Source organism: Lithobates pipiens, unplaced genomic scaffold (genome assembly GCF_037356315.1).
Source record: "Lithobates pipiens isolate NorthernLeopardFrog02 unplaced genomic scaffold, aLitPip1_a1.2 Scaffold_18, whole genome shotgun sequence".
Classification (NCBI taxonomy): Eukaryota; Metazoa; Chordata; class Amphibia; order Anura; family Ranidae; genus Lithobates; species Lithobates pipiens.
The window spans coordinates 581,639,078-581,664,582 of record NW_027507758.1 but is presented as its reverse complement, the minus strand read 5'-3'; the positions used below and the strand labels follow the sequence as shown (position 1 = coordinate 581,664,582).

At 47.0% G+C, this 25,505-nt stretch overlaps 1 non-coding gene across 1 annotated transcript; it reads left to right on the top strand.

Annotated features, from left to right (window-relative positions):
• The first annotated feature begins 11,884 nt into the window (after positions 1–11,884).
• On the top strand, positions 11,885–12,356 carry LOC143990733 (small nucleolar RNA snR86). Its single transcript, XR_013277445.1, has one exon. It is a non-coding gene; the product is annotated as a small nucleolar RNA snR86 (small nucleolar RNA).
• The last annotated feature ends 13,149 nt before the right edge of the window (positions 12,357–25,505 follow it).

The following is a 25,505-nucleotide window of genomic DNA, read 5'->3' as shown; positions in this document are numbered from 1 at the left end:
AGAAAGCACATGTACAGGTTTGTGTAAAGTTTGCTTATGAACATCTAAATGATTCAGAGGAGAACTGAGTGAAAGTGCCATGGTCAGTTGAGACCAAAATCTAGCTCTTTGGCATCAACTCAACTCACCGTGTTTGGAGGAGAAGGAATGCTGCCTAAGAACACCATCCCCACCGTCAAACATGGAGGTGGAAACATTATGCTTTGGGGGTGTTTTTCTGCTAAGGGGAGATGACAACTTCATTGAATGAAAGGGACGATGGATGGGGCCATGTACTGTCAAATCTTGGGTGAGAACCTCCTTCCCTCAGCCAGGGCATTGAAAATGGGTCATGGATGAGCATTCCAGTATGACAAGGACTCAAAACACATGGCCAAGGCAACAAAGGAGTGTCTCAAGAAGCACATTAAAGTGGAGGGCCACCTTGAAAAATAAAAATACATTAAAATTTTGAAAAAAATCAGAAGAAAAAAAATGAAAAAAAATTTTTTTTTTAACTTACCAGAAATGCCTGTTGCTAGGCACATCGCCCTAATCTACCTCTTCCTCCTCCGCGGTGATCTTCTGTCTTCTCTCCTCCGTGCGGCGTCTTCTGGGTAATGGGGCACTGTGTGTTCTGGGAACTGTGTGTCTCAGAACACAGCGCGCCCCATTCACAAAGCGCTGCACGGCTCGTGCATGCGCAGTAGGAAACGGGCAGTGAAGCCGCAAGGCTCCATTGCCTGTTTCCCTTAGTTAAAATGGCGGCGCCGGGACCCGAGAGCCGAGGGACTGGTCAGTCTCGGGCGGCCGACATCGCGGGCGCCCTGGACAGGTAAGTCTGCTTATTAAAAGTCAGCAGCTACAGTGTTTGCGGCTGCTGACTTTTAAAAAAAAATGTTTAAAACTGGCCCTCCTCTTTAAGGTCTTGAAATGGCCTAACCCGTGCAATATTTGTTCTGTATCTATCTGAAGTTCAGCTTTACCCAATGTCTTCATAAATACATATTGTCTTTTTGACTTTTCCTCACAACTTTTATGGCAGTTTTGCACTGCTGCTCTGTGGTTTAGGTGCAGCACATTGTACTTGTGGGTTACCTGTATATTTCAAAAGACTTCTATTAGCTCTTGCATTTTTGATGCATTTTTCGAAAAATGCACCAAAGTTGCAGCATGCAGGACTTTTGGTGTGCTTTCAGAAAATGCACCAAAAACATTAGGTTTAATATAAGCTGACAGGAAACTACGGGTACACTGCGCTGCACACACACTGCCACACCTCACCATGGCACTGTGAAACTGCCCATAGTTGAAACCTGATCAGTAGGACTTAATGGAGGGTGTAAAGAAATGCATCTTGGCCTCATCCTGATCTTCTAATTCTAAATCACTTATAGACCCAGTAATTTTATCCGCACAAAGCCATATAAGCCTTCTTCTTAGGATGTCTATCCCAGCATCTCACTGTGTGAAGGAGCTCCTTCATCTTATCCACAGCCAATGGTGATTTACAGATAGTGTGGTGTTGTCCTTGATACAGGAGTTTCTGTTCCAGGAGATCATCCAGGACTGGGTCCACCAACATGATCCTCCTTATTAGTTCTGGTTCATGACTCTTCACAAAGTCCTCCTCTGCTGCAGATACATCAAGCAATGCTTATTGTCTCTAAATACCAAGTCCTTCTAACAGTTCTCAAGAACAGTAAATCATTTGATAAGCAAATGACAAGGAATGTAAAATAAAAGGGGCAATCTACAAATACTGCAGGAGGCAATTAAGCAGGATTTACAGAAGACTAGGCAACGAGACACAAGAACATGGCAAGGAAGCGGCAGCCTCTGGTCTAAGAAAAAGGCTCAGCATTGGGGAGCATGGGAAATGGCTACCATATAGTAAATCGATAAACGCATCCTCACTTAAAACGACACTAAACTTTGGTTAAAGAAAAAAGGAGTATGTATTCTTAGGCCAAAAATCCCTTCTATTGCTCTTAGCCTCCTTCAAATCTCCATTTTTTTCCCCCTGTGATTTGACTTTCTGTTGGAGGGTGGCTATATTCATCCTCCATGGTCCCGCTGTATGTGAGAATGTAGCTACCCTCTCTTGCTTACTACTGTGATGGACTGTAGACTATGACAGGATTTGTAGTTACCGCAACTAATGTTGCTGCTCATTCCTAATAAATGGAAGTGAAAGGAGGAAATGAGAGGTTTCAGCGCACATGGAGGTTGTTACAAAGAGGAAAAAATACACAGTATGAAACAATTTAATTAAAAAATTGATTACATATCCATTAACCACTTGGGATCCGCGCTATTGCCAAATGACGGCATTAGCGCGGACCTACATTTCCGGGACTACGTCTATTGACGTCGTCCCGTGTATGAGCGGCCTGCGCGCCCCCTGAGGGGCGCGCGCGGCGCGCTCTGTGATCGGCGAGTCCATGAGACTCGCCTGATCACCGATCCGTGCAAGGGGTCGATCCCGACCCCTTATCACGTGATCAGCTGTCAGCCAATGACAGCTGATCATGTGATAGAACGGAGCCGGTAATCGGCTATTATTCCTGTCAGCGCGAGGAGAAAAAAAAAAAGCCGATCACCGGCGGCCGTGATCGGGACATCAGTCCCGATCACGGCCATCAATACAAGGGACCACCTGCCACCTGCCAGTGCCCACCTGCCTCCCGCAGTGCCATCCTAAAGTAAAAGTAAAAGCAAAAGTAAGTGCCCCCCGTCAGTGCCCATAGTGCCCACAGTGCCACCTACAGTGCCACCCCACAGTGCCACCCCACAGTGCCACCCACAGTGCCACCCACAGTGCCACCCAATCTGCCTCAAAGGTGCTGCACCCCAGTGCCGCCCATCAGTGCCCAGCAGTGCCGCCCATCAGTGCCCAGCAGTGCCACCTATCAGAGCCACCTATCAGTGCCACCTATCAGTGCCCATCAGTCCCATCTATCTGTGGTACCTATCAGTGCCCATCCGTGCCACCCATCCGTGCCACTTATCCGTGCCACCCATCCGTGCCATCTTATCTGTGCCCATCTTTGCCCATCAGTGCCGCCTTATCTGTGCCCATCGGTGCCGCCTTATCTGTGCCTATTAGTGCCGCCTTAACTATGCCTATCAGTGCCCACCAGTGCAGCCTATCAGTGCCCACCAATGCAGCCCATCAGTGCCCACCAATGCAGCCCATCAGTGCCCACCAATGCAGCCCATCAGTGCCCACCAATGCAGCCCATCAGTGCCCACCAATGCAGCCTATCAGTGCCCACCAATGCAGCCTATCAGTGCCGCCTAATCAGCGCACTTCATTGAAGGAGAAAAATTACCCGTTTGCAAAATTTTATAACAAACTATTAAAACATGTTTTTATTTTTTTTTTTGCATCTTTTTTTGTTTGTTTAGCAAAAAATAAAACTCCGAGCTGTAACTAAATACCACCAAAAGAAAGCTCTATTTGTGGGAAAAAAATGATAAAAATTTCATTGGGGTACAGTGTTGTATGCCCGCGCAATTGTCATTCAAAGTGCATCAGCGCTGAAAGCTGAAAATTGGTCTGGGACTGAGGGGGGTTTAAGTGCCCAGTAAGCAAGTGGTTAAGTAGTGGTTGTGTATGGCTTAACCACTTGCCTACTGGGCATATTCACCTCCTTCTTGTCCAGGCCAATTTTCAGCGCTGTCGCAGTTTGAATAACAATTGCGCAGTCATGCAGCACTATACCCAATTTTTATCACTTTTTTGAGACAGATTTTTTGTGTGGTATTTAATCACCACTGGGTGTTTTTTTTTGCTAAACAAATTAAAAAAGTCATAAAATTTTGAAAACAAAAAAGGTTTTCTTAATTTCTGTTATAAAATTTTGTAAATAAGTATTTTTTCTCTTTCACTGATGTGCGCTGATGAGGCAGCACTGATGTGCACTGGTGAGGCAGTACTGATTGTCACTAATGGGCAGTACTGATGGTTACTGATAGGTGGCTCTGATAGGCACTGATAGGCAGTACTGATAGGCAGCACTGATGGGCACTGATAGGCAGCATTGATTGCCACTCATGGGGCTGCACTGATGATCCGTGCACTGATTATCAGTGTAGATGTCCCCTGTGAGAATCGCAGGTTACCGGCTCTCTTCTCCTCATCCTGTCACAGCACATGGGGAGAAGACTGCCGATATCTAGCAGGTCTGTTTACACTGTGAACTGTATTTGGACACAGCTGAACACGAGATAAAGGGGCTGCTGTGATTGGCTCTTAATCTCTATCTGTAAAACCCTCCTGGAACCAGACGATTCTTGACCGCCCACCAAACTGAGCTATTGGGGGAGAAGGGCCTTAGTCAGGGAGGTGACCAAGAACCCGATTGGTCACTCTGACAGAACTTCAGCGTTTCTCTGTGGAGAGAGGAGAACCTTCCAAAAGAACAACCATCTCTGTCACACTCCACCAATCAGGCCTGTATGGTAGAGTGGCCAGACGGAAGCCACTCCTCAGTAAAAAGGCACATGACAGCCCATCTGGAGTTTGCCAAAAGGCAACTGAAGTACTCTAAGCCCCTGTACACACAGTCGGAGATTTCGACAACCAAATCCGTCGGATTTTGTGCGTCGGACCTTGTCCGAAACTGTTGCATACACACGGTCGGACAAAGTTGTCGAAAAATCCGATCTTTCAGAACGTGATGACGTAATTTTGTTACGATGGGACTACATTCAGGCTAGTAGCCAATAGCTTTGATGTAGGAATTTGATCTGAGCATGCGTGGCACTTTGTCCGATCAAAATTCTCTACACATGATGGGAGTATGTCCGATCGGATCAGTTTGTCGGAAAATATTTCCAACAAGTTGGAAAATTGGGTCTGACGGATATTCCGACGGAATCAGTCCGATGCATACCACACACAGTCGGATTATCTGACAACACGGTCCGATAAGACACATTCCGACGGATTCTCCGACCGTGTGTACAAGGGCTAAGACCATGAGAAACAAAATTCTCTGATCTGATGAAACAAAGATTGAACTCTTTGACCTAAATGCCAAGGCCATGTCTGGAGAACTATGTGAATGTCCTTGAGTGGCCTGGCCAGAGCCCAGACTTGAACCTGGTTGAACATCTCTGGAGAGATCTGAAAATGGCTGTGCAACGACGCTTCCCATCCAACCTGATGGAGCTTGAGAGGCCCTGCAAAGAAGAATGGGAGAAACTGCCCATAAATAGGTGTGCCAAGCTTGCCGCATCATACTCAAAAAGACTTGAGGCTGTAATTGGTGCCAAAGGTGCTTCAATAAAGTATTGAGCAAAGACTGTGAATTCTTATGTACATGGGATTTTTTGTTTTGTTTTTTATTTTTAATACATTTGAAAAGGAACAAACAAACATCTTCAATGTTGTCATTATGGGGTATTGCTTGTAGAATTTTGAGGAAAATAATTAATTCAATCTATTTTGGAATAAGGATGTAACATAACAAAATGTGAAAGAAGTGCTGTGAATATTTTCTGGATGCACTGTATATAAAGGTTCAAAAATATGGCTAAAGCAGCTGGGTATTAAGCTCCACCCTGTCTGCCATTGCAGATATATGTTACACTGCCATGAAGGGGTTAAATCAGCTAAACAGATTCCATATGCATTAAAACAGGGGTTCCCAACCTTTTGAAGAGCAAGGGCCACTTAAGCGACTTGGTAACCGGTCATGGGCCACAATGAGCAGAGTGGGTGGATGGTATGTCTGTTTCCACTCTGCATTTTGAGAGTGGACACGGATGCAGCCCACAATACTTTTTGGGGATCGTATTGGAGGTAGAACACAAGTCAGTTTATGTCTGCCGCTACTTAGAAATGAATGGAGGGTACAATTGGTCGGACTGACCATGTGAAAGGGGTCCAAGGCTGCTTTCACACTCATGCGCTGTGGTTTACCCTCACCATGTGTGCAATGCAGTGTACCTTTGGCTTTCCTTCAGTTTGCAACAGACTTCTATTATATTCTGCAGGTTTGGTGCACTTTCAGAAAGCTCACCAAACTCGCAGGTAATAATAGAAGTCTATGGCTAACCCGCAGGTAAATTGCTCTGCACCTGCGGATCAGTTTGAAAGCAACCCAGTAACCACTGCAGAAAAGATATGCCCATATATACACTGTGATTTTAGTAATAAACTGACCTTTAATAACAGTATTCTTTTTCTTTCTATTATCTCCCAGAGCAGGAGGTCGCGGGCCACATCAGAGGGCTCCGCGGGCCACATGTGGCCCCCGGGCCACTGGTTGGGCATCCCTGCGTTAAAAAGTGTTAAATGTTTTACAGCTTGCTTTTTTAGAAATCAGCTACAACTTGTCCTGTCCCCTGCAAGTATAATGCAAAGAGGGACCCTTGTTTTTGTTTTTTTTTCTGGAGCAGTAGTTCCTCTGTAGAGGTTTGACACACCACCGGCTGAGTCAGAGCCAGAGGTCTGCAATCAGCAAAGCTAATGCTATCAGACCTCTGCATAGAGACCACTGCTTCCACAAAGAGAGTAATGTTATGTAAAGTCTTACAATTTGTTTTCTTTAGAAAGAAGCCACAGTCTGAGTAGAAAAGTCTGCTCCCTGCCAGCATTAAGCAAAGACCCTCAGGGGATGATTTACTAAATGCTAAACAGACTGTGCACTTTGCAAAGTGCATTTGCACTTTGCAAAGGTAAAGCTTCACTTTGCAAAGAATACCCAATCAAGCGTAAGGAAAACAAAAAAAAATGCATTATTGCTTGCCCATGATTGAATGATAGAAGTCAGCAGAGCTTCTGTGCAGTTACTAATCTCTGGAGCAACTACACTTTGCAAAGTGCACAGTCTAAATCATCCCCTGAGGGTCTTTGCTTAATGCTGGCAGGGAGCAGGCTTTTCTACTCAGACTTTACATAACAAAAAAAAGGATCAAAGTAACATGCTTCAGATATTTAAAAAAATAGCAAATACTTGAAGGCAAAGCATATAAATATAAGAGAGAGAAAAAAGAAAAGAGAGAATGAAAGAGTGAAAGAAACAGAAAGGGTTCAAGGATCAGTAATTTCCTTATTTTACCTGCTGGGGGCAGTACAGCCATGTGGCTGACAGAACGTCATTCTACTAGCCACCAGCAGGTGTCTACCCACAGCAAAAGGATTTTGCCATCAGCTACAACCTGATCCCGGCTGCTGAGATGCAATTTTAATGTATCTACTTGTGTGTCTTGCTGTATTACACTGTTATGTTGTTGTTTTTGTTTTACTTGCTTGTTGTATTATTTGTGGCATTGCTGTTTCGTTAATCACTTATACTGTGAATATTCTAGACCAGGGGTGGCCAACCAGATGAAGACCAAAAGCCACATTTTTTACTGAGTTACCGCAAAGAGCCACATCATACGCATGCTGGATAAATAAGTGAAAAGAAGCTGAAATGGTTAACAGCCAGCAGTGTGTCACACTATCAACAGACCGAGAATGTGCTGAGCAGATCTTATCAGTGTTCAGGTGAAACTTTATTGAAAAAAAAAAAGTACAGAGCAAGACAGAGGGAGAAGGGAGGACAGATCAGTAACCTGCACACTTGTGGCCATACCTTTTTGTATCTCATCGGCTTCAGATACAGCGTGTTTCTCCTTCCTCTGCCCCCCCTTCAGCCTCACTCCAGCGCCTATGTATTCAAATGTGGCGGGCTGGGGACACTACACGCTGATTGGCTGTTGATGTGTGGGAGGAGCGGAGGAGTGCAGAGACTCGGGCTGCCTGTCACCGCAATGAAACAGCCCGAACCAGCCCGAAGAGCCGAAGGAAACCGATCGACACAGCCCGAACCAGCCCGAAGAGCCGAAGGAAACCGATCGACACAGCCCGAAGAGCCGAAGGAAACCGATCGACACAGCCCGAACCAGCCCGAAGAGCCGCAGGAAACCGACCAAAGAGCCGCATGCGGCTCGAGAGCCGCGGGTTGGCCACCCCTGTTCTAGACTCTTGGTTTCTCTGAAATCTACAAGTCTACAAGTCCAGTCATACCAGTAAGAACAAGTTTCCATCATTGGTTTCCCAACACAATAAGAACACAGCCCTGGCATGATGGAACAGGCAGGTAAAGCTGAAACCTGGGGAAATTCCGAAACGACCCTTGCAGTGAAGTTCCCCCTGCACTGCAAGGGTTAAATGCTTGTGTTTATCTAGGGTACCATTAAAAAGACGTTTTACTTACCTTATCCCTCAGTCCTCCGACATCTGGCGTTCTCTTCTCTCTGATGCCCCAGGTTGTGGGTGGGTCCTCAACATTCTAATTTCCAGGACTGCTTTATACGTGATATGTGACTAATGGCTTTGGGGGATCAGGTGCATGGAGAGGAAGAAGCAAGGTAAGTAAAACTTCAGCTGTGTTCACCACCCCTCTGAAAAGCAATCCACAGTGGATTGCTGTTCAGAAGCATCTGGCAAATGGCTTGGAGGTGTCGCCTCCTTACCACCTGTTTTAATCCTTGAAAATCCACAGCACCATGCTGGACTGCCTGCATTATACATGGTTGCAGGGCGGTTGCGGAAAGACCTTATACCAGGGGTCTCAAACTGGCGGCCGACTACAAGTCCCATCATGCCTCTACCTGTTGGAGTCATGCTTGTAACTGTCAGCCTTGCAATGCCTCATGGGACTTGTAGTTTTGCAAAAGCTGGAGGGCCGCCAGTTTGAGACCCCTGCCTTATACCCTTTATTAGGAGAGGTACTGCCCGCCAAACGCAAGCTGTGATATAACATTTGTTGCACTGTGATCGTTGCACTGTGTACTATCATGGCCACTGGCTAACTTCTGGCTGGACAGTCAGGGGGTGATAACATAGTGTCTCAACCACCTAGTTTTACTGTCCCGGCTGTTCGTGTGATCAAAGCCTTAAAGTGATTGTAAATGCTGTTTTTTAAATTAACAAACATGCTATACTTACCTGTTTTATGTAATGGTTTTGCACAGAGCAGCCCGGATCCTCCTCTTCCGGGGTCCCCCGCCGGCCTTCCAAGCTCCTCCCCTTCAATGTGTGCCTCCATAGAAAGCCGCTTGCTATGGGGGCACTTGTGTGTGCTCCCTCTCAATCCCTGTTCTGTGTTTATTGACACACAGAGCAGGGCTCGGTCCTACCCCCCCCCCCCTCCCCAATCCCTGCTCGCTGGCTGTAATTGTCAGGTGGTTTGAAGGTTAGTTCACCTTTTAGTGCATTTTGAAGTACAGTCAAGGGGCCCCAGTCGGTTAGAATGTATGGCGCATTGCAGAGAATTACATCTTTAAATTTCATACCTGAAGGCCAACTGTGGCTTCCTCAAATCCTTGCCTGAAAAAAACATGTGATCGTTGGCATCCTACATATGAGCTAGGCCAGATAGTACAGTTAGAGTGCCCCCATGAAAACATGAACAAGTGTGGAGTTGCTGTATTTCTCATTCACAAATCTGCACATGCGCAGTGTGCTCTCCCTTGTCCACAAATCCCCACAGGGGCAGTGAAGTCAGGGTACCCGTGCTTCTTTCCACATGTCTGACACATGAAGCTGGGCCCTACTTACATACTCTCCACCAAAACCCACTCACTGTTCATATGTACAGATGCAGAGTACTCTAACATAGTTATCTGTGATCCAAATAGGAGCTCCAAAAGTCCAACCAGCCACCCAGGGTCCATGAGACACGGAGATCCCTGGGCCACATGATGCTTGCTACATGAGGGGGTTTCTCTCACTACCAGGCGAGGGACTCCTTTTTCTCTATCACCACCCACTCCTGAGCCAACCAGGTTTGCAAACCTCGGCTGTGCTCAACACATCACTCTCAGTAGAACATTATGTCATACCTCCCAACCATCCCGGATTCGCCGGGACCATCCCGGAATTTGATTTAAATCCCGGGGTCCCGTGAGTCTGGCTTAAACTAGTTGCGGCACTCGGCTCCACTATCTCTTCTAACATGGGCATACTAGTGTGGGGACCTGGCACGCCAGCCCCACATGCCCACCTCCTCTATGGCAGACAGCATCTCTTCCCACCAACTGCCTGTATAATCACTCACTGCAGAGCTGACTGAAGCCACCTCCTCCCCGGCTCTGATGATTTCATGCAGACAAGTCAGGAGGATCAGGGGAGGAAGGACATCGATGTATATGAAGCCACGTTGATCTGAGGTCTCTGCAAGAGGGGAGAACAGAGTGATGGGAAAGGGAGAAACCAGTGATTGGGAAGGGGAGAAAACAGTAATTTGAAAGGCGAAGTAAATAGGAGAAAACAGGGACTGGGAAGGGGAAGAAGACAGTGACTGGGAAGGGGAGGACACGGTGGCTGGGAAAGGGAGATAGGTCCAAGGTAAGAAAGTTTCATGCCAAGAGTGATTTGAGGGTAGGATATATGCTGTTGGGATGATTCGAGAGCAGAGAGGACTTGTGCAAGAAGTCTGACCTCCCCCAACGCCTACCTCCTTCAAGCACGATTCCTCTCTGCTCCCAGAGCGCCCCATCAGCGCATATCCTTCTAACACACGCAAGAGATGCCAGCTGCCATAGAGGGGGTTATCATGGCATCTGGGACCCAGAGCACCCCACAAGAGATGCTGAGCATGTGCCTTGGGTGTTTTCACTAGCGCACCCCTGCCAGGCAGGTTAGTGGAGTCAAGTGCTGGAAATTGTTCTGGTATCTGGCTCTGGACCAGATTTGTGAGATAATCGGATTTTGTTAAAATTTCAGGAAGGTGCCACCAAATCCAGGATGGTTGGGGCTATGCTAGAAGTGCAGAGAGAATTTATGCTGGGAGGAGGGACTAGGGGAAGGATTTGTGCTGGGGAGATTTGAAGAGGGGAAGAAAGGTTTGTGGCGGGATGAGAGGTGGTAAGATTTGTGCTAGAAGTGAGGAGAGGATTTGTGCTATGAGGGGGGGACTTGGGGGAAGGAGGATTTGTGCTGGGGAGATTCTGGAGTTTATATGTGTTTGTGAGACTCTTGCTTGTGGCACAGCAATATACACATATTTTATGGGTACAAGGAAGCCCAGGTTTTGTTTACCAATGCCCCTTAAGCCCCTCCCACTGTAAACAGTTTGGTCGCACCCACTTTTTGCAGCAGGGCACATTGTGCTCCACAGGTCACTGCCTCCCTCAAGTGTCCCTCATTCTCAAGTTCAAAAGTTGGAAGGTATGCTGATGTAAGGAGGGACCCCGCTGGGGCCACCTGATGTAGGGAGGGACTCTACTGGTGGCACCTGATTTAAGGAGAGACTCCACTGGGGACAGCTGATGTAAGGAGGGACTCTACTGGGGGCACCTGATGTAAGGAAGGACTCTACCGGGGACACCTGATGTAAGGAGGGTCTACGTTGGGCGTACCTTATGTAAGGAGGGACTCTACTGGGGGCACCTGATGAAAGGCGGGACTCTACTGGGGGCATCTGATGTAAGCAGGGACTCTGCAGTGGACACCTAATGTAAGGAGGGACTCTACAGGGGGCACCTGATGTAAGGAGGGACTCTGCGGTGGACACCTGATGTAAGGAGTGACTCTACTGGGAGCATCTGATGTAAGGAGGGACTCTACTGGGAATGCCTGATGTAAGGAATGACTCTACTGGGGGCATCTGATGTAAGGAGGGACTCTGCTGGGAATGCTTGATGTAAGAAGTGACTCTAGTGGGGGCATCTGATGTAAGGAGGGACTCTACTGGGAATGCCTGATGTAAGGAGGGACTATACTGGGAATGTCTGGTGTGAAAAGGGACTCTGCTGGGGACACCTGATGGCATTTTGTGGCAAGTGACACGCTAACACCTGGTGTTAACGCTTCAATGATCTTGACACCATATCAACCATGGTGCCATGATGATTGAAGCGCTAACACCAGGTATTTGGAGTATCTTCATCTGCTGATTGTTAAACTTTCTGGAATACACGTATTTGTATTGTGGTGTAGGATCTGGGCCTGCTGTCCCTCCATCCCTCTTTCTTTCCTTTCTTTTCTCTCCTTCCCTTGCCTTTCTCTTTCTTTCTCTCTCTCTCCCTCTCTCTTTCTCCCTCTCTCTTTCTCCCTCCATCCCTCGTTCAACTCAGACTTTAACCACACCCCTTTAAGCCATGCCCACTTTAAGCCACGCCCAATATTTAAACTAAATATTGGGCGTGGCTTAAAGTGGGCATGGCTTAAAGGGGTGTGGTTAAAGTCTGAGTTGAACGAGGGATGGAGGGAGAAAGAGAGAGGGAGAGAGAGAGAAAGAAAGAGAAAGGCAAGGGAAGGAGAGAAAAGAAAGGAAAGAAAGAGGGATGGAGGGACAGCAGGCCCAGATCCTACACCACAATACAAATACGTGTATTCCAGAAAGTTTAACAATCAGCAGATGAAGATACTCCAAATACCTCCCATATTTTGCTGCAGCGTGTCTCGCGAAGCATCTTTCTTTCCCCGCTGCATCACGTCTACCAAAGAACGCCCTGCCCCCTCATTTTAATAAGACTCCGCCTACAGACAAAAAAGTGTCCCTATAAATTTTTTTACAATGTTGGCAACTATGCCTTTCTTATATGAAGTTGCCTAGCATGGAAAATATTTAATTACAAAAGGAGTTTCAACCTAGAAGTAAGAGAATGACTGTAGAAAATAAACTTTCTAAGCTTCAGGTACATCCTGCCTACATTTACTGAGGCCGCAGAAAAATGCAAAACCGCTGTAAAATCGCACCACGATTTTGCTGCAGTTTTGTGTTTTACCACGGCTGCCAATCAAAACATTCCTATGTTGAATGTGATTCTTCCGCGTTCAGGAGAGGGAGGTTGAAGCTCACCTAACCGCAGCAGCTCCCCTTCCCGTTCCCTGACCACCTTTCTCCTCTCTTCTTTCCCCCTCCCCCTTTTTTTTTCTCCTCCTTTCCTTCTTCTTCTTCCTTCCTCCCCTTTTTTTTGTTATCCCCCTTTTTTCCTTTTCTCTCCCCTTTATTTTTCCCCTCCTCCCCCTCCCCCTCTTGCTTTTCTTTCCTCTCCCCTTTCTCCTTTTCCCTTCTTTCCCTTTCTTTTCTTTTTTGCCCCCCTTTCTTCCTTTCCCCCCTTTTGTTTTCCCTTTCCCTTTTCTCCCCTCCTACATATTTTCACCAAGCATGAATCCATGATCTTGTCTATATTTATTTTTCACGGGCACCATATATCACCTTCACTGGCACATATATTAGTGAGAATTCCGTGGTTGTATAAGTGGTTTGACTGTACCACCTAACAATAATATATTAACTTGGCTGAAACCAGCCACCTCTTTACTTAATTTAATATAAACTAATATAATTCAATATCATATATTTTTCCTAGATATTGGCCTGTCCGTTTCTAATACCTCCCCCAGTCGCCGGGGGAGACACTCCCGGGCCCTTAGGTGCTTCGGTGGCACACCGACGGTGGTAAGAGCCACATCTTGTTTTGTATAATAGTTCCCCTTTACATCTCTTACAATGGATTCCAGATGATTATTGTCTTTTTATGTTTTATTTACTGTACTTGTGTTTTTCACAGACGTATGTATTTCCTGAAGAAGCTCAGTCAGAGCGAAACTAGTTGAAAAGGTCACCACCTGTACCACTCTGTATATTGTCAAATGATTTTATTACTTGAATAAACTTTATATGTATTTTATTCTGGTTTAAATAACTGGTTATTAATATCTCTACATGTACCGTCAAAAGTGGAAGCTCTGCTTGTTTGATTCCCCCCCCCCCCCCACCTCCGGTGTCACATTTGTCATCTTTCGGTGGGTGGGGTAAACAGGTACCTGTTTTTAACAGGCACCGGGCCGTCACCACTTCCGGGAGACCTGGCTGGGGCAAGATGTGGCAAGGTCCCCTGAAAGTTCAGTCCCTCTCCTCCTTCCTCCACAACCAGGTCAGTTAGAAAGTGCAGCATGCTTCGCACATGCGCGGTAGGGAAACGGCCATGAAGTGAACCAGCTGGCTGGTTTCCCTTACCACGAATGGTGGTGGCAGAACCCGAGTGCCGATCAGAAAATCTACTGGGGTGCCTAATATACAGTATTTGTAGCAGCTGACTTTTAAATTCTGGAGGTGGGGTGGGGGGAGGTGTTGGAGCTCCGCTTTAAGGTATTGGAGGACAACTACTAATTTCAAACAGCACAAAGCGTATTACAGATGTGCAAGTATTGCCCCGTACACACGATCGGACTATCAGGCGGACTTAGTCCAGCGGACAATCCGCCGGACTTTCCAGCGGAGGTCCGCCGGACTTACCAAATGAGCGGATTTGCCCACACACGACCACACACGGACTAAAGTCCATTCATTTAGAACGTGACTTCAGGTACGATGGCACTAGAGAAGGAAGTCAATCTCGCCGCCTCCATTGGTGAGATTGATACCTTGCGAGCCCCGTTGCCTGGTATGGGTTTTAAGGGTTACCCCTACTCTGAAAAATGGCATGGGGGTCCCCCCAAAGTCCATACCAGACCCTTATCTGAGCACGCAGCCCGGCCGGTCAGGAAAGGGGGTGGGGACGAGCAGGCGCCCTCCCTCCTGAACTGTACCAGGCACGCCCTTATCTGAGCAGGCAGCCCGGCCGGTCAGGAAAGGGGGTGGGGACAAGCGGGCGCCCTCCCTCCTGAACTGTACCAGGCCGCGTGCCCTCCACATGGGGGGGTGGGTGCTTTGGGAAAGGCACACAGCACACAGACGAGGGGATTGTCCTCTGGAAAGCCGAGTCCGGCAGACAATTTTGAGTCAAGTCTTCTTTCAAAGTCCGCCGGGGTTTTTGGGAAGAAAAAGTCAGCCGGAGCCCACACACAGTCGAATTGTCCGATCGTGTGTACGGGGCATTTGAGATAACTTGGATACTAGTGATCATCATGGTGCTATGACAAGAACTCAGAATTTCAAACAAGGTAAATTCAATGCAAAAAAGAATGCAAAACTAAGAAACAAGAACACACAAGGTAAGTGTGAGTATTTAAAGATGAATTAAACAAGTGTATTAGTCATTGTACTCCATTGGGTAGCAAGCATAAAAGAGCAAAATTAAAACCTATATGGCTAAATTCTAGTGTAAAAGAACAAAAAAATTGGCTTTTAAAAGACGCACGATAGAACTTAATGTAAACAAATCACCAGGTCCAGATGGCTTACACCTGCATGTCCTTAGTCAATGTAAAGAACTTATAGCCAAACTATCATTTCTAATTTTTAAAGTACACCTTACTGACTGGAATGGTACAAACTGATGAGCTTAGAGTAAATATGGTACCAGTTTACAAAAAAGGATCAAGATATATACCAAGAAGCTACAGGCCAGTCAGCCTAACATAAATAGTATGTAAGGTGTTTGAGGGAATGGTAAAGAACTTTTATAGAAGGATTCTGCAGGACTGTTCTGAGAGTTGAAAAATCCTGGCAACCCAAGAACCTGGGTGGTTGCAGGTACTGCAGGTAAAGCCTAGTACACACGGCTGAATGTCAGGCGGCATAGGCCGATTCAATAGAAACCGGCCGACATCCAGCCCATGTGTACTGAAGTCGGTCCTTCAGAAGCCAATGGGGCATGACCCGAAACAGGTCTGTTGTATGGCTCCCGATCAGCGCTTTCAGACAATGAGAGCGCTGACTAGAGTGTTCTGGTGGGGGGGCCCTTCCCCTGTCAGAAGAGAATAGAACAACAGGGGAGATCACTGTACTAACATCAGACAGTTAGTACAGCAGCTCCTCCTGGGCTGTCAGTTTTTTTTTTCATTTAGCCCTGCTGGGTTGATTAAAAAAAAACTGTGTGTAGGCTTTAAGACATTAATACTGATTCAGAGCAACGAGCCATCCATGCCCCCAGTCATTGGTCAGTGACTGCAGCAGTGAGCCCACAGCCCTTGGTGTGACCTGCGGTATGTACAGTCTGACAGGTCATACTGGGCAAGGGATGACTACCGACCGGAAGCCGGTCACCCACAGTTGTAACAGCCCTGCTTCCAAGCAAGAACCGCTGATAAGTGAGAACGCCACTGATTCCCTGTGTTGTCACGCCCAATATCCAGAGCAATTTAGCCACAACCACATTATGGCGTGGCACTCCAAGCACAATGTTTTCTTCTTTCCAAGTTGTAATTTTTACAAAAGTACTCCTTTTTTTTAATGGTAAAGCGTTAAAGATTATGTGGAGAGAAATATGTTTGGTTCAATTCACTATTATTATTATATAGGATTTACATAGAGCCAACAGTCTGCACAGCGCTTTACAAAATGGAGAAAGTTTGCACAGTAGCAATACAAGTAATACTGCATTTAATACATTTAACTCATATGTGCTTTTCCTTTTTTCCATAAGGCTGGGTTCACACCGCTGCGATGCGGGAACGCCGCGGATTCGCACCGTTTTCCCGCATCGCATTACTCCCGCCGGCAGTTCACACTGCCCTATGCGGACGGCTGGGAGTGTCAATGATATGTTAATGACACCCCCAGATCCGTCCGCATATCGCAGTGCGAACTGCCGACTCGCACAGGAATCCGATCGCATGGTGTGAACCCCCATGCGATCCGATTCTGTTGCGGACCAAAAAAAGGGTCCCGTGCGAGTTTGCTGCGGGAGCGATGCGAATTCAGCCATACTATCTGTATGGCTGAACTCGCATCACTACGGAGATCGGATGTGATTTGCGGTGCGAATCACATCCGGATCTCCCCCCCCCCCGCAGCAGTGTGAACCCAGCCTAAAGGTTAAAAAAAGAATAAACATATAAAACATGTCTGGCAGCTCCAGTATGCAGTGATGGAGGTGCAGCTGTTGGGGCATGTGCTGGAGGCTGAGTGGCTTTTATTGTTATGATAAGCACACACCATACGTACTGTACAATATAGAGCAACCACTGAAAATAATGACATAGTATGTGCACTTGGCTCTCCGATGACTGATATATGGGATGAACGGTGCTGATGGGGTACAGCGGGGAGGAGTGTATTCTATTGTATCATATACTTTAACTGGTACATTATACAGTATATATGTAGGACGTGTGTGCTCTTTGCAGCTGCTGGTATGACTGTATATGTACAACACTTAAAGGGCATCTAAAATAAAAAACAAAAATTTAATATATTGCAGCTTACCAGTCCTTAGCCATGGTGGCTGCATTAGTCTTCTTTTTCAGGCTTCTCTCATTTTATTTTCAGCTGATGATCCTGCCAGTAATACACTTCCTCTCCTAGGGTAACAACACTCACTTACTGTGCTTTATCTATGGAGAAGTATTGTCACTCCTCCCCCTGTCCTCATTTAAATAATATAGGGGGAAGTACACTATACTCTATGACTTTTGTCAAAAGTATTGGGATGCTTGCCTTCAAACACACACTTTGATGGTATCCCAGTCTAAGCCCCTGTACACACGGTCGGAGATTTCCACAACCAAATCCGTCGGATTTTGCCCGTCGGATTTTGTCCGTCGGATCTTGTCCGAAACTGTTGCATACATACGGTCGGACAAAGTTGGCGAAAAATCCGATCTTTCAGAACGTGATGACGTAATTTCGTTACGATGGGACTACATTCAGGCTAGTAGCCAATAGCTTTGATGTAGGAATTTGATCTGAGCATGCGTGGCACTTGGTCCGATCAAAATTCTCTACACATGATCGGTCCGATCGGCCCAGTTGGTCGGGAAATATTTCCAACATGTTGGAAAATTGGGTCCGACGGATATTCCGACTGAATCAGTCCGATGCATACCACACACAGTCGGATTATCCGACGACACGGTCCGATAGGACACATTCCGACGTATTCTCCGACCGTGTGTACAATGGCTTAGTCCGTAGGGTTCAATATTGAGTTTGCCCACCCTTTGTAGCTATAACAGCTTCAACACTTCTGGAAAGGCTGTCCACAAGGTTTTGGGGTGTGTCTATGTGAATGTTTAACCATTCTGCCAGAAGCGCATTTGTGAAGTCAGTCACTGATGTTGAGAGAAGGCTTGGCACACAGTCTCTGCTCTAATTCATTCCAAAGGTGTTCTATCAGGTTGAGGTCAGGACTCTGTGCAAGCCGGCAGTGCTGCAGGGCAGGGGGGGGGGACCAGGCAACAGGGGGAATCTGCACCACACAGGATGATTAGGAGTGTCCTCAGTAACTTTCTCTGTTTCAAGTGAGATATCAGGGGTCTGTCTAGACTGATATTTCGCCAAAGCTTCCCCAATGGGGCTCCTAAAACATCCGTAAAATAATATTGTAAAAAAAATAATATTGTAAAAAATGATTAAAAAATAAAATTATAAAAAATTATTTAAAAAGTAATAAAAAGAAAAAACTACTGACACTGCCCTCTGCCCTGCTGACACAGTTTATTGCCCTACTGACACCATCCACTGCTCTACTGAATGACACCATCCACTGTCCTACTGAGGCCAGCATCTGCCCTGTTGACACCGTCTACTGCTCCTCTGACACCGTTCACTGCTCTACTGACACTGTCCACTAATCTTCTTACACCATCCTCTGCCCTGCTGACAATGTCCACTGCTCTACTGACTGACACCATCTACTGTCCTACTGACGCCAGCCTCTGCCCTACTCACATGTCCACAGCTCTACTGACTGACACCAGGCACACACTGTCCCAATGTCACCAACCTCTGCCCTACTGACATGTCCACTGCTACACTGACTGACACCATCCACTGTCCTACTGACGCCAGCCTCTGCCCTACTGACATGTCCACTGCTCTACTGACTGACACCATCCACTGTCCTACTGACCCCAGCCTCTGCCCTACTGATATGTCCACTGCTCTACTGACTGACACCATCTACTGTCCAACCAAAGGGATTGTGGGATTAATAGTTCCACCAGATGGCTATTCCCCTGCATGTCTATACGCCCAGACCACATATCCCAGGGATCTTTGCTACCATCAGGGAGATTGCTGGGAAGGTCTATAAAAGAAACCAGAGACCCGCCCCAGGGTCTCTTCTTCCTGGGGCTTGTGTGTTGTATCTCTCCGTGCAGGGATAGCGAGATTAGACAGAAGACCGGGCCACCGCCTGTAAAAGAGCTATAAGAAGGCGCGGTGGCCCGGCAGAAGAACTGAAGAGGGGGACAAGACCCCCGAAGTCGGGAGAAGAGGCCGGCGGCGAGGAAGAAAGCCGGACTCCTCCGCTAGCAAAAGAGCTACAAGAAGATAGCGGAGGAGTCCGGCGAGAAGACCCCCGGAGCTGTGCAATAAAGTATTTTATCTTGTGTGTTGTGTTTTTTTTGTACTTTTATTTTACAGGTGAATGGGTAGGGGTACATTTTACCCCATACTCATTCACATAGGGTGGGGGGCCGGTATCCGGGGGCCTCCTTATTAAAGGGGGCTCCCGGATTCCGATAAGCCCCCCGCCCGCAGACCCCGACAACCAACGGCCAGGGTTGTCGGGAAGAGGCCCTTGTCCTCATCAACATGGGGACAAGGTGCTTTGGGGTGGGGGGGCCGCGCGGCCCCCCCTTCCCTAAGGCACCCCCCATGTTGAGGGCACGCGGCCTGGTACGGCTCAGGAGGGGGGGGGCGCTCGCTCGCCCCCCTTTCCTGGCCGGCCGGGTAGCGTGCTCGGACAAGGGTCTGTTGTGGACTTGGGGGGGACCCCCGCGCCGATTTTTTTCGGCGTTGGGGGTTCCCCTTTAAGTCCATACCAGGCGGCGGGGCCAGCGACGTCTCCTTCGCGGGCCCCGCCTACCTGGAGACGCGCTCAAAATGAGCCGACTTTCCTCCGCGTGTGTGGGCGAGTCCGTTCATTTCGAAAGTACGGCGGACTTAGTACGGCGGACTTAGTACGCCGTATTAGTCCACTGAAAAAGTGCCGTGTGTGGGCAAGTAGCCCGTTCGAAAATTCCGACGGACAGTCTGGCGGACGTCCGCCAGACTAAGTACGTCGGACAGACGGCTACGTGTGTACGCGGCTTAATGCATTCCAGTAAATGTTAACAGAATATAAAACATATTGGGGGTTATTTACTAAAGGAAACTCCACTTTGCACTACAAGTGCAAACTACAAGTGCAAAGTGCACTTAAAATTGCACTGAAAGTGCACTTGGAAGTGCAGTCGATTTAGATCTGAGGGGGAGATGCAAGGAAAACAAAAAAAACTGAATTTTAGCTTGCACATGATTGCATAATACAACCAGCAGAGCTTCCCCTCATTTCAGATCTACCACTCAGATTTACAGTGACTGCACTTCCAAGTGGACTTTCAGTGCAATTTCAATTGCACTTTGCACTTGTAGTTTGCACTTGCAGTGCAAAGTGGATTTGCCTTTTGTAAATAACCCCCATTGAGTGCTGTCTTATTACTCAAAGGTGTTGCAATGATGTCTGAACCCAGAGTTTCAGGTGGTTATGGAATGTTCACAGGGTCATGGCAATGCATAAGAGCAGGTAAATCCAAGCAGTGCCCAAGGAGGCACTAGGAGAAACAATAGGTGCAGACACAGACTTGACAACCACACTTTCTGACACTGACTGGGAGACCACAGACTGGGGGGACACTGACACCACAGAGGGCCTCACAGACACAGATTCTGATGGGACAGAGACACTAGGATTCCCTGGTACAACCTCCACCAACCCAGACTCTTCTCTATCCGGATGGAAGAATTCCTCCACAAGCTCTGGCTTATTGTGCAAAGCCTCAGGGCACCGGCTAAAAGGGGGACCAACCTTATCACATAGGTTACATTTAACCCCCCTGGCGGTATTTCCGAGTCTGGCTCGGGGTGAAAAATTAGTACCATTAGCGGTAACCCCGAGCCAGACTCAGGACCGCATCGCTGGATCTAGGAAGAGCTTACTTACCTTTTCCCCTGGATCCAGCGATGTCCCCCTGCTGTACGAGCGAGTCGTCCTCCGCTCGATCTATCACATCGCCCAGCTCCGTTCCCTGCAAGCGTTGCGACGCACGAGGATGGAGAACGGTGCCAAATTCAAAAAGTAAAACACACACATTACATACAGTATAATGTAATCTTACAGATTACATTGCTGTATGTAATTATTTCACATCCCTTTTGTCTCTAGTGGTTTCTCCAGTGCTCTGCATGCAGTTTTATATTATAAAAACTGTTCTTTCTGCCTGGAAACTGGAGATTGTCCATAGCAACCAAAACTGTCCCTTTACATCAAAAATGGTTTTAGACCAGCTAGAAAACAGCGATAATAAATTGGAATCACTCGCAGAATTGAGCGATAATGATTTGTGGGGAGATCCGTCATCAAATACTGAAAAGTAATGACAGTGACAATTCTGCAACTGAGCAAATTTCAGTGTTTTTGATTTGATTACATTATTGAATATTTTTTATTATTGTTAGATTATTATTTGGTATAATTATTCATAGTTATTTATTATATTACAATTTATGATTTAATTTTTCAAACTTTATCATACCTGGGATGTCTACTAGACTCTGGTTTGGACAGATTTAAGTGAGTTATTCCTAAGAATTACAGGCCTACAATATAAAACGCCAAATTTTCATGCAAAATAATTGTACCTCTTTCAGCACCTAAAATCTATAATAATCGTACCGCCAGGGAGGTTAATGATGTTACAGTCTCTTGCCAGATGCCCCAGTTCCTGGCACAAAGAGCACTTCTGTTCTGGACATTTAGAGGAGAAGTGTCCCTTGACTCCACATTTATGGCACAGCTTAGGTTGACCAGGGTAGAACACAGTAATCCTATCTCTACCAATAAAGGCAGAGGAGGGGAAATGTTGGACCACATTCCTGCACACACTCAACCTCATTGACACCGACCACCCGTCCAGATTCCTTTATCATCCACAATCTTTTTTTAGGGGACACGTTTCACCAAAACTCAACCAGACCCATAAATCCTCGGGGGGTAGAGACTCATTCCTAGTCAGAATAGTCACATTCTTAATCAAGGGCCGTCGTGAGACAACTTTGGGGACAAGCCCCTTCCAGCCCTGCTGGCCCCCAAAATACATGCTCAAACCGATCCAGCGATTTTGGATGCACAGATAACAAATCATATTCAAAGGAACCAGCCGGACTGATAAGAGCATAAATATCCTCCTCCTTAAATCCCATGGCTAGGATTTTATCCACAACTTCCCTCCTGATAGGTGGAATACCTACTCCTTCCCACCTGAGCTGTACCACATTCCTGCGTTTAATGGAAGGTGCATTAGGTGAAAGTCGTGCAACTGGCTCCCTTCCCCCACAGCAGCAGGACTTTGTCCCGACATAGCCTTAGCATAATTCCTAACTAGGACAGATTAACTGGCTGCATAGGAACCCCTGAAATCTGGTTTGGTAAATTACCCACCACTTGATCTTCCCACCTCCCCTCCAGCACAACAGTCCCGCTCACCATAGTCCCACAGATACCAGCAGTCCCATCATCAAGTAAAGTCTTTTGTTTAGAAAAACACCAGCTGTTTCAGCGTTCATGTGGCTCTCCTGCTCTGCAGTTTCAGTGTTAATGCGACATTCCTGCTCTGCACTGTTAATGCCCCGTACACACGGTCGGATTTTCCGACGGAAAATGTTCGATTGGAGCTTGTTGTCGGAAATTCTGATCATGTGTAGGCTCCATCGGACATTTTTCATTGGAATTTCCATCACACAATCTTTGAGATCTGGATCTCAAATTTTCCGACAACAAAATCCGTTGTCGTAAATTACGATCGTGTGTACACAATTCCAACGCACAAAGTTCCACGCATGGATTTTTTTCCCCTGAGATCCTCGTTCATGACAGAAAGTTTCTGTTCCTCTTTAGCAATGCGGCAAAGTCTGTTCACGACTCTATCCTGGAGGACTGGTAAGGATTCCTCTTGCATAGGGACAAGCCCAGGATCCATTGTAGCTTGAGCACATGGAGTGGCCCTAAGTGCCCCGGGGGGGGGGGGGCCTCCATCTTCATCTTCCCTAATATAGTCCATGCTTGTGTGGGAAAAGCCTGCATGAGAGGCCCCAGGCTTGCTGCTTTTCTCAGCTGTGTTCCACTCACACTGACACTATTGGTATCATTTGCATGTGCGCCCATTGTTACAGACCTCCTAATGCGCACGCGCACTGGGTTGTACTGCACGGCGCATGCGCTGGCATTCAGCGCCATATATAAATAGACACTGGGAGCTTTACAGATGCAGGCACAGAGATACAGGGGAGATGCTCCACATATGGATAGCGCTTTTTCAGGCAAGTTAATCCTCTTCATATTATGATTCTACTGACTCCCTGTTGGCAACTATGAGGCATTTATTTCCTTACCTTTGTGTTATACGGCACATGGAGTCAGGGCATATTGATATTTACCCGCTAACTTAGGAGCTCTATTTGAGGCTCTGGCTAGCTCCCGTCCCTATTGCCCTTTAAAGCACTTATGGGTAAATATATATTTTTTCTACTTAAACATCTATTCCTTATGTTCCTATGTTCTTAAATCCTCTGAGTTGCATTTATACCCTTATTTGGTGTGTGTGTGTGTGTGTGTGGGGGAGGGGGCTGTTATTAATCACCCTCTTCTCCCTTCCCGCTTTGATGCTGCCCTTGGTCCTATTTTTCTCATCTGGGGTCTCATAGTGTTTCGGTTCATTACTGCTTGGGGGTCTTATATATCTATATGGTACCTATCATCTGTTCCCCCCTTTTTTTTTATCAGTCCACAGCCGAAATCCAGTCGCTGTCACACACCTGTTATTATACCGATGTGGGAACTGATTTTCTCTCAAGCTAACAGTGTACTTTGGGCTGGCGTCCACTCCCTTTCCTGACAGTTGATTCTTCTTGCTCTTGATATGGGGTCACTCCAATTGGTATGTGGGACACATAATTATTTTGTTGACGAATGTTACTCTTAGTAATGTTTACACACTGTTCATGGTTTATCTGCTGCCCTCTCTGATTTTAGGAAATATAAAAAATATATTTGACTATACTCCACTATGTAACCCTGATGAAGGTGTAAAAAACTGGAAACGTGTTGGGTATTAGGGTACATCACCCACCGGAGAGTCTCAGTGTCATTTTATATTCTATGCTTTAGTTTGGTTTTTGTGTTTTGTTATGTTTGCTGTATGTACATCTTTTAGACCAGGGGTGCCCAACCAGTGGCCCGGAGGCCACATGTGGCCTGCGGAGCCCTCTGATGTGGCCCGTGACCTCCTGTTCTGGGATGGCGGGTTGGCAAGCCTAGATCACTCCAACCCACCATCCCAGAACATCAGTGATGTGAATTAAGCCGGGCAGTAGAGGAAGCACAGCTGTGGAGAGAGAGCGGAGTTGCATAAGTCGATGCTTCCTGTATTGCGCCGGCTTCTGTCACAGGCGAAGTGATACCAAATGCACTCTGCCTGGGACAGCAACAGCCGGCAATACCTAAATGGAAGACTGTTATTGAAGGTACATTACTAAAATCACATTGTATATATGGGAATATCTGTTCTGCAATGGTTACTGGGCTGCTTTCAAACTGATCCAGCACTGTTACCAGCACAGTCATAGACTTCTGTTATTACCTGCGAGTTTGGTGCACTTTCAGAAAGTGCATCACACCTGCAGGATATAATAGAAGTTTATGGCAAAGTGCAGCTTATCTGCAGGAAAGCTACAGGTGCACTGCGCTGCACCTGCAAGGTAGGTGAACCTTAGTGCATCAGTGTGAAAGCAGCCTCAGGCCCCTTTCACACGATCAGACCCTCCATTCACCTCTATGGAGAGGCAGATGTAAAGGGACTTGTGTCTGTTTACACCCACCTACCTCCAACCCGATCCCCTAAAAAAAAACAGAAGGGCAACCGTGCCCTTCCATCTTGGCAGATCGATTAAGAGGGCCCATCGAGTAAAGCGGGCTGTGTCCGTGCCCGCTGTGCATATTCGGAGTAGACACAAACCTGTCATCTGTAAAGTGGCCCTCACTCTTCAAAAGGTTGGGCACCCCTGTCTTAGACGGTACACATCTAGGTGTTCTAGATCAGTGATCATCAATCCTGTCCTCAGGGCCCACTAGGGTTGCCACCTGTCCAGGATTCACCCGGACAGTTCGGGTTTGGAATCATGTGTCCGGGTTTCAGACTGTCTGCAACCCGGACACATTATTTAGACTGGCCTATGGCTTCCCAGCAGGTTTGCTAGCTGCAGTTGTCTAAGCTGAGAGTGTCTGTTACTCTCTTTCACACTCCCCAAAGCCAACATTAACAACCCCCCCCCCCCAAACACATACAGACAGGAGAGGAGAGAGGGCTCGATCTGAACCTCTTCCCCCCCACCCCTACCCCTCTTTGTCTGCCCACACTCCAATCCCTGGCACTGTGCCTCAGAAAAGGGAAATTTGGGCCAGAAATTTGAAGTGCAGCAGCCTCAGATCCAACTGGATGAGAGGTGCTGACTTTCAAGAGGTGAGTGAGCTCACCATCCATCTCACCATCCATCCATCTGTGATTGAAGTCTCCCCCCTTCACTCTCTTGCCTCTGAGTAAGTACACTAAGGCAAATCAGGGTTCTCAGAGCACCCCTTATATCAGA